This window comes from Penaeus monodon, unplaced genomic scaffold, assembly GCF_015228065.2.
Source record: "Penaeus monodon isolate SGIC_2016 unplaced genomic scaffold, NSTDA_Pmon_1 PmonScaffold_12063, whole genome shotgun sequence".
Taxonomy (NCBI): Eukaryota; Metazoa; Arthropoda; class Malacostraca; order Decapoda; family Penaeidae; genus Penaeus; species Penaeus monodon.
This window is the reverse complement of record NW_023640894.1, coordinates 1-10,934: the sequence shown is the minus strand read 5'-3', so window position 1 is coordinate 10,934 and position 10,934 is coordinate 1. Positions and strand designations below refer to the sequence as shown.

At 35.8% G+C, this 10,934-nt stretch overlaps 2 pseudogenes; both read left to right on the top strand.

Moving 5' to 3' along the window:
- Positions 1 to 172: 172 nt before the first annotated feature.
- LOC119568998 lies at positions 173 to 848 on the top strand (annotated as a pseudogene).
- Positions 849 to 8,229: 7,381 nt separating this feature from the next.
- Positions 8,230 to 8,920, top strand: LOC119568999 (annotated as a pseudogene).
- Positions 8,921 to 10,934: the final 2,014 nt, after the last annotated feature.

Sequence of the window (10,934 nt, the reverse complement as noted above, 5' to 3'; positions counted from 1 at the left end):
ACAAGCTTTTCAGAGACTTGGTTATCGACCCATGACTAGTGAGGTGCGAGGATCACGTGACCCCATTCCCCAAAACATTCTGCATCATCGTGAGCGTATAAAACACACGCACTAACTTGCACATCAGACTAGCACGTACACAATCCCAAATCACAGTAACACACAAAGCACCATGTTCAAGATTTCTGCTCTGTGCGTGCTGGTGTTGTGCAGGTTTCTGTGGGACTCTATTACGAGAACAGGCCGTTAGTGTGTCCCTTGAAGCAGGAGGTGCAGTATGAAGACAACAGTGATACAAGCCACGTACTTGGAGGTCCTTGAGCAACCCTTGGTCGCTACGCACGTTCATCTCAAGACCGTTTACCAGACAACCACACTGCCCGTCACTGTCACCCACATCCACACCGTCACTGGTCCCCCGCCAAATGCCACCGTCACAGAGGTCCAGCTGGTCGAGACTCAGGTGCCACAGACGGTGACGCAGATCGAGACCGTCACCAACAGACTCACCGAGACCGTCCTCGACGTGGCCACACGAACGGCAACCAACTACCACACCCTCGTGGAAACCGTGGCCGTGCTCGAGACCCAGTTTGACACCGTGACGGAGGTCCAGACGCGCCTGGCCGATAATCACGCTTACCCTGCAGGAGAACCGAGTTTTCGACGCTCACCTGGACAGTCAGTCAGCTGGAGACCCAGCAGGTGGTGGAGAGCATCGAGGAGGACGAGCGTGACGACGAGCACGGAATATGTTCCTCGATACAGAACCAACGTTCACACGCTCACGAAGATGGTGACGCAGACTGTGTGTCCGCCAAGTGCACAACACTCGCTGAAATGGTGAAATGTTCATATTCTGTTGCCGACCAAACTTTTTTCTTGACAATAAATTGAGTTAGAATAAAGAAGAATTTTGTTTTTCAACCCAACTAAATTGACTGTGATGAAAAATTCAAAAGAATGCCTTTCCGCCAAGTAAACATCATACGCTGATTTTGTGATTTTTTTTTTTTTTTTTTTTTTTTTTTTGTTAGCAGCGAAACATTTCTTGCCAAATAAATGACTAAAGCTGGAATACATTCTTCATTCTAGATAAATAGATTATATTAAGTGAATATGCGTGGACTAAATAAGTGATTATATTTTCAAGAAAAATCAACATGTGTTACTTGCAGAGATAAACACCTGAACACACACAAGGTCCCTTGATGCCAGACTAGCATTTCTATACTTACAGAGAACAAAAAAATGTAACGTTAAACTAGAAAAAAGTTAACTGCATATTTCTTTTTGGGAGTTCAAAAGAAGATTAATCATACAAACAATTATTCACTTTTAAAGAAATACTATGAAAATATATAATATGAAAAAAAGACGTAGATTCCCACAAATCTTTGATTGACCTAAAAACTGACCTGTGCCAGGGATGAAGGTGTATAATTTAGCAAGCGAAATAACAGTAAACAAATACTGAATAACTATGGCCTTATTGCAGTTCAGTTTAGATTTCATCCACTCTACTCGGATTCATTTTTATTCGTCTCAATTATGGATAATGAAATGAAAGCAAGACTCGCCCAAATGCACCTTTTTCCGGCAGACGTCTCCAGACTTCCTAGAAATTGATAGTATTCAAGTTCAAATGGTTTTCTAAAGATTATTTGAGGGAAAAAACGTTCCCAGTGTGGCTCACAGACACACGTGCAAGTATTCGCATACACTATACGTATGCATGAGGACAAAAATCACGTAATCTGTATACACACTATGTCTATCTGCCTACCTTTTTTATCTCTCTATCTCTCAATTCAACGTGCAAAAAGAAATTATTTCAAGAAAAAAATCACAGAATAAAAGGGGACAACTCTAATAAAAACAGGGAAAAATTTGTTAAAACACTAGTGCCTCACAAAAGTACCTCACTAATGATTGCATAAGGCCCATCCAAAGAACCGACCATTTTAATGACTTTTTTTCAAAAATGGAAACTAACTTATGGGGCACAATTGCTTCAAAAAGTTACAACAAAACATAGATCGGGCAAGGCTTACAACTAATTTTTCAGACCACAACCAGTGAACATAAAAAAACAATCATTTTATTAATAAAACATCTTCGCGAAACAAATGCTGTAGGAGCAGACGGCATTGCTTTGCGCTTTATCAGAGATAGTCTACCTGCAACTGTACATTATCTGACGGTCATTATTAACACCTCTCTTGTTACTGGTGTCTTTCCGTCGCTTTGGAAAACATGGTATAGTAACACCAATTTTCAAATGGGGGGATATAGACGATGTCAATAATTATCGCCCTATTACTATACTCCCTATCTTATCCAAAATTCTTGAAAAAATTATAAGCAAATCAACTGACGAGTTTCCTGGAGGCCAATGATTTATTATCTAAAACACAACATGGTTTAAAAAATAGGTTATCTACTGAAACAGCTTTACTGCAAATTACTGATAAAATTTTTATAATAACATAGACAAAAATCAGGTAAATTTGCTCACATTATGCGACCTTTCTAAGGCTTTTGTTTACTGTCAACCATGATATTCTCCTTAACAAATTAGTAAATCAAAAATTTTGATACCTTTTGGTTTAAAAGTTATTTGATCCAAGGACCCAATCGTTAAGAATCAATAATGATATGTCTCAAAACACAATTACCTTTTGGTGTTCCGCAAGGCTCTATTTTAGGTCATCCTATTTACAATTTCATAAATGATTTATCAACAATACCCCTAACTGTCTTTTAGTGCAGTACGCCGATGATTCACAGTTTCTTCATAGTGACTCAGTAAACAACCTAAACAGGGTTAATAAGAAACACTCAACATACTCTTACACAAGCAAAATTTTATTTTTTTGACAAAAATGGCCTTAAACTAAACCCACATAAAACTAAATGTATATTCATAGGTAGTCGGCAGAACAAGCTAGAATTCCCAATGACACAATCATAGAATTTTGAAGGCTGCTCATTAAACCGAGCACTTCAGTGAATAATCTAGGAGTACACTTAGACAGCTTCATGACATTTGAGCCACATTTTTGACAAAATACACAGGAGGGTAGTGGGTACCCTGAAAATATCTTAATAAACATAAAAAATCAAATCACTACTAAAACTAGAATCATGGTTGTGCAAACTCTAGCTCTAAGCATAATCAACTATTGTTAAAACATTTGGGGACGGCTACAAGGACCCAGATGCAAAAGTGCAAAAATTAAAAAAAACTTTGCTGCCAGAGTAGCACTAGGTAAAAACCCAGAAAAATTTTGATCACATCACCCCACACATAAAAAATTTGAAATGGTTGAAAGTAATTCTAAATGCAGCTATGACACATGTGGTATTCATTTACAAAATCATTCATGGGAATTATCCAAAATGTTTAATGCCTTTACCAAACCGTAGGGAAACACATCAGGTGTCCAGACACGTCAAGTAAATTCCCTTTTTGTTAAGAGATCGAATACCTATACAGGGGCACGTAAAAATGGAAAAAACGTGGACCCAAGATATGGAACATGTTTACCAGATAATATAAGAGACATTAACAGCTTTTTTAAATTTTAAAACGAAATTAAAAGAACACCTCTTAAATACACAGAAGTAAATATAAATGTATTTATGTAAAGAATAACCATTGTAATTTATTGGAAAAAAAGTGTTTGACTTTGACTTTGACTTTGACTCTATATATATGGTGTATGTGTGTGTGTGTGTGTGTGTGCGCGTGTATGTGTGGGTGTGTTTAGTGCGTGTACATATATCCACACGTATATAAAATGTATGGATGTATATCTATCAAAACTATATATATTTTATTTTTATATATATTATATTTTATATATTATATATATATATATATATATATATACATATATATATATATATATTTTTATATATATATAATATATATATATTTATTTATTTATACACATACACACACGGGACACACACATATATAAAACTAACTAACTAACTAACAATATATAACTATAACTCCAGAGAATTCCATTGGTTTAAATTTTTTGTGAATGCCCCTTTTTCGCTTTTGTAGTCCTGAAAATTGTATCGTGAAGATATCGAAAAAACGAACTTTATAGTAAAACTGTAATAAAGGGTTTTAAGATGGATAGGGATAAACTACATGATTATTTCCAGTATCTTAATATGCAGTGAATTCTTTTAACATTTGATCAGATCTTTGACATAAGATTTACAAATAAGAAAAAAAGCAACAAAAGTTGAAACTTAAAACAAACATCAAATGATTCTTCAAAATTCCGTAATTGTAAAAATCTTTGATATTTTCCTTGTCTTGCGTTCATTCATTTTATAATTTCTGTAAAAAATAATGCGTTACAGAAAAAAAGAATTAAATGAAACAGCAAAGAAATTAAAACTCTTTTATTGTCAAAGTTTATATGAAATATACTAGTTCGGCTAAAACAGAAGGTATGTGATAGCAAACCCCTCTTCGTCTGTGTAAAACCTGTTTTTTTATATCTTTTAAATCATTCTTATAAAAGGTGTTTCTAATCAACAGTGCAAATTCACATCAGCCATGCTTTCTTAGCACATATTCAGTAAACCTTAGACAAAACAAAGAAAGAAAGAAAAAAAAAGTGAAATGAGCACGTGCCATCGTCTTCCGTCTCCCTCTCTCCCACCTTCCCCAGTTTCCCCTGTTCTTAACCGATCATTGACTGGTTTGCTTGTCCAGCATAAAAAAGGGTCCTTCTGTGACAGGAAAAGCTGTCACTCTCCTTTCCTTCTGACAAGACAATGGACAGTATACCTTCCTCCTGACGCTGTCTCTGCTGAGCTCCGCTCTCGCAGGCGCCTCTACCCTCCATCCGCCGCCGCGTGCCAGCCTCGAACCGAGCAAATCACTCTTACCAGAACCACCGTGGAGCCCGTTGTTGAGCAAACAACCACGCTGGACCTGCAAAACGAACACCAAGACGTAAAGGTCAACAGCCTGTTGGTGGAAAGGCCGACTTACCACAGACCTTGCAAGTCACGATCACGCCCCACCCTTCCATAGTCACTCAAGTGGCTTGGGGCACCGCAACGGCCTTCCCACACCAAGTGGGCCCTCGCCCGAACCACCACCGTCCTCACCGAGACCGTGCAGCTTCTGGCCAGCGAGCTTGCCGTGGGGACAGGACCCTCACGCAGAAAGGCGATACAACTGGACACCAAGACGCTCACGGGTGACGCGGCTCAGCCTGGAGACGGCCTTCTCCAAATCTCCTCCGTCACGGACACTCAGCTGGCATGGTCACCGAGACCGAGAAACGTGCCTCACTTTGTCACTCAGACCACTCGCCACACCTTCGTGGTGTTCCAGACCCAGACGGTCACGAGTTTCAAAGATCTTCAGCTGGAAAAGAAAGGTCACCGTTACAGACCACGAGTACGTTTTCCAAGTGTTACCAACCCAAGATCAATTATGGACACTAAATTAGAATTATATTTCAATACCGTTTGAATTCATTATGTAAAGATGAAATTTTACTTAAAGAACTGTTCTACAATTAGATGTTTCCTTTCACCATCAAAAGGACACGACAAAGTTTTATAGTATAATGTTTCTATATGAAAATATGATGCACAATTAGTGGGGGAAATTTAAAATAAAAATGGAAAAGTAAAAGTTTAGAAAAGAAAGAATCCATTGCACTTTTAAAATATGCTTTTTTTTATTTTTTGTTTTGTTCATATTTTTGTTTTAATTACCCTTCGTTTGTTTTTATGGATATTGTATTTCCTTCTTACTAAAGCCGTACTTCCTTTCATCATTTGCTCCCCTTTGCAATGACTATGTTGACCAGTCAGTTGCTGCGTTTGGAACACTTAGTCGACCACATCTTGTTTGTTTGTTACAGATGGAGGCAGTCCGTTCCTTAATTCGATTAAACCCAAAGAGTATCCTACGTACTTCTTTTTGTTGATAAGAAAGTTAACCTCGCTGTATATAGAAATAAATCAACGAAACAATGCCGAAGAGCCTAGTAATCACGTTAAAAAGAAAAGGAAAATGCTATAGAACGACTCTCCTTAGAGCTAAAGGAAAATTCCAAAAAGAAAAACCCGCACAGCAGCTTAAGGCCGAGGAACAACAATCCAGTTCTTGTAAAGGGAAAACCAACTTCGTTCAAAGCAGGAAACCTCGGGATACATGAGTGTCGATCACGTGGTTTGAACTTTGACAGGGGAATTATTAGTATCATTTATATATATATATATATATATATAATATAATATTATATATATATATATATATATTTTATATATATATATATATACATATATATATATATATTATTATATATAATATATATAATATATTATATAAAATATATATTATATATATACTGGGAAATATATATTTATAATATGTGAAATATACATTGCAACAACATAAAAAAAAAAATGACAATAGAATAATAAATACACTGCCTGTTATTACTTTTGACACTTTCGCATTCAAAAAAATCTAGACAGCCATGAGATATGTTATATAGATTACAGTTTTTAAGGATATGAGTCCCCCTTGCGTGGCAGGCGAGAGCGCGAGGGTCGCTGCTCAGAAAGGTCAAGAAACCCTCGACCTAATTAATGACGCCCCCCCCCCAATTGATTCCCCTTTTACATCGTGTCAGGACGGAAAGACAAGTGCCTACAAGAATTGCTGCCATGAATATGTATGTATACATATGTGCGTGTACATAACACACATATATACATATACTAATAAATGTATATAGATTATATATACAAAATACACACAGTACGTATATGTGGGTGTGTGTATGTGTCTGTGTATTGTATATATGTCTATACACATACATGTGGTTTTTGTGTGTGTGATAGAGTATTATATAATACCTATAAATACATATAGATGACATACATGTTATTTACAGTATGTACGTGTATACTCATATATATATATATATATATATATATATTATATATATAATATTATATATATATATATATATATATATATAGATATATAGACATAAACTGTATATGTATATTTTAATATAGAGAGGCATGCCTGTGTGTATAAATAGGGATATATACGCTATGTACCCTATATGCACATAAAGTATATAGTATATATGTATATCTGTGTGTATTTATATACATATATACAGTTTTTATGTATTTATACCAAAGCTACATGTATGTGTATATACATATATTATATATATATATATATATATATAATATATATATATATATATATATTATATATATATATATATATATATATATATATATATATATATACATACATATATATATATATGTGTGTGTGTGTGTGTGTGTGTGTGTGTGAGTGTGTGTGTGTGTGGTGTGTGTGTGTGTATGTGTATGTGTGTGTGTATTATATATACACATATACATACTGTATACACACATATATATATATATATATATATATATATATATATATATATATATATATATATATATATAGTATATATATTCATATATATACACAAAGGCATGTTGTATATATATATATATATATAGTGTCTAGATATATATATGATTGTATATACACTATATATACACATGTATGTCATATAAATGGATATATAGATATGTACATATGCAAATACACAAAACACACACGTATACATATATATAATATATATGTATAGATGAATATACATACACATACTCATATGTATATATTAGTGTATATGTATATGTATTTACATATAAACAAAAGTGTGATACTTTTATGTCTATTACTTAAAATTCATACAGGGTATTATGTCATTTTGAAGGTTTGTTTATAATGCAAACTTAATGCATATACTCTAATTTTTAAATGTTGCATTCTTGACGTAAGGTTTCATGTTCTCTTAAAGAATAAACGGCTGATCTCTTATGGAATTCCTGAGTGCGGCTCTGTATTTATGGTATTCCTTCCTCGATGATTTACTAAGCTTAAGTTGCATTTATTTGGTTCAATAAGACACATTCTGCAGAATATAGACTCAATAAATTTGTTTACAGATATATGTTCCGATACTTGGTTATCGACCCGTAAGTTAGTGGAGGTGCGAGGATCACGTGACCCCATTCCCAAAAAAAACATTCTACATCAACGTGAGCGTATAAAACCACACGCACTAACTTGCACGCTACACAATTCCAAATCACAGTAACACACAAAGCACCATGTTCAAGATTTCAGCTCTGTGCGTGCTGGTGTTGGTTCAGGTTTCTGTGGGACTCTATTACGAGAACAGGCCGCTAGTGTGTCCCTTGAAGCAGGAGGTGCAGTATGAAGACAAAGTGATACAAGCCACGTACTTGGAGGTCCTTGAGCAACCGTTGGTCGCTACGCACGTTCATCTCAAGACCGTTTACCAGACAACCACACTGCCCGTCACTGCCACCCACATCCACACCGTCACTGGTCCCCCCGCCAAATGCCACCGTCACAGAGGTCCAGCTGGTCGAGACTCAGTGCCACAGACGGTGACGCAGATCGAGACCGTCACCAACAGACTCACCGAGACCGTCCTCGACGTGGCCACACGAACGGCAACCAACTACCACACCCTCGTGGAAACCGTGGCCGTGCTCGAGACCCAGTTTGACACCGTGACGGAGGTCCAGACGCGCCTGGCCGATATCACGCTTACCCTGCAGGAGACCGAGTTTTCGACGCTCACCTGGACAGTCAGTCAGCTGGAGACCCAGCAGGTGGTGGAGAGCATCGAGGAGACGAGCGTGACGACGAGCACGGAATATGTTCCTCGATACAGAACCAACGTTCACACGCTCACGAAGATGGTGACGCAGACTGTGTGTCCGCCAAGTGCACAACACTCGCTGAAATGGTGAAATGTTCCTATTCTGTTGCCGACCAAAATTTCCTTTGCAATAAATGGAGTTTCAAACAGAATTTTTTTTTCAAACCAACTATGATGAAAAATTCAATGTAATGTCCATGTGTCACTGCACATCACACACTGATTTTGTTGTTGTTGTTTGTTACCAACCAAACATTTCGTACCAAATGAAAAACTATAAAGTAAAAAAAATGTTTCATTCCAGTAATGGATAATATTAAGTGAAGATGCGTGGACTGAATAAAGTGGTTATATTTTCAATCAAATCAACAAGTGCCACTTGGAGAAATAGGCACCTCTGAAGACCCTTTAGGTTAGGAATGTGTTCCTTGATTCAAAACTAGCATTCCTAGCCATTCAAAAACCAAACTGTAATTCTGAATATATTTGGTGTTAAGTTTTCAAAAGAAAATAGATTATACAAACTATTCACTTTTACAGAAAAAAAATCTGAAAGGATATATGTTATGCAAAAAGAAAGGACGTAGATTACCACAAATCTTTGATTGATCTAAAAAAAAGTATATTGAAAAAATAATATTGCTATTAACCCGTGCCAGGGATGAAGGGGTATAATTTAGAAAGCGAAATAACAATGAATCAAGTACTGAATGATAATGGCCTTAAAACAGTTCAGTCTGGATTTCATGCAATCTACTCGTAGTTAATTTTATTTTGTGTCAATTATGGATAATAAAATGAAATCAGGACTCGCCCGAATGCACCTTCCTTCTGGTAGACGTCTCCAAACTTCCTAGAAATTGGTTTTCTAAAGATTGTTTAAAGAAAACATGCCCAATGTGACTCACAGACACACGTGCAAGTATTCGCAAACACATATACGTATGGATGAGTATATAGTCAAGTGATATGCATAAAACGCTAATATATCTATTTGCCTATTTACCCATTTGTCTCTCTCCATTTCTCACCCGTTCTATTTCTCTGTACACACATATATGTGTGTGTGTGGATGTGTGTGTGTACATATATCCATACATGCTTAAATATATGTATATGTATGTTTTTTTCTCTATATATACATATAAAAATGAATATATGCATAAATATATGTATGTATTTCGATCTATCTAATTATATATATATATATATATATATATGTATATATATATATATATATATATATATATATATATATATATATATATATATTATATATATATATAATATATATGTGTGTGTATAAAGTAATAAACTCGAGAGAATTCCAAAGATTTAAAATTGTATGAATATCCTTTTTCTCAATATTATAGTCCTGAAAATTGAATCGTGAAGATACCAATGTTATAGTAATTGTGATAAAGGTTAAGAGGAGGATATACACAAGCTACATGGTTTTCAGTATTTCAAGAATGTAAAATGCCTTTAACACTTCATCAGATCTTATTTATATCAGACTTACAGATAAGAGAAAGGGGACAGGAGCCGAAATTCAAAACGGAGATCAGATGATTCTTCAGAATTCCGTAATTGTAGAAAGCTTGTTAAGTAACTTCTTGAAGCAGAAAAGGGAGATGGTTGTGTTTGGCTTTTCTTCTATTCATACATTTTATCATTTCTTTAGAAAATGAGATTGTTCATAATGCATTACAGCAAGAGAAGAAGGAGGGAGAAGAGAAAGCAAAGATTCACTCATTCACTGTTATCGTTTATTTATCTTAATTCGGCTAAAGCAGGAGCGATGTGATAGAAAATCTTCCTCCTCTGTATCTGTTTATCTAATAGGGTTCTTATAAAGTTTTTTTTTTTTTTTATGAATGGTGCAAATTTATATCAGTAATGTTTTCCTTGGTATATTTCAGTAAACTAAAAAACCCACCTTCCCCAGTTTCCTGTTTTTAATCATTCACTGCTTTGTTTGTCCAGCATAAAAGGCTCCTTCTGTGACAGGAATGCTGTCACTCTCCTTTCCTTATGACAAGGCAATGGGCATGTATTTCCTTCCTCCTGACGCTGTCTCTGCTGAGCTCCGCTCTCGCAGGCGGCCTCTACCCTGGCCGGTGC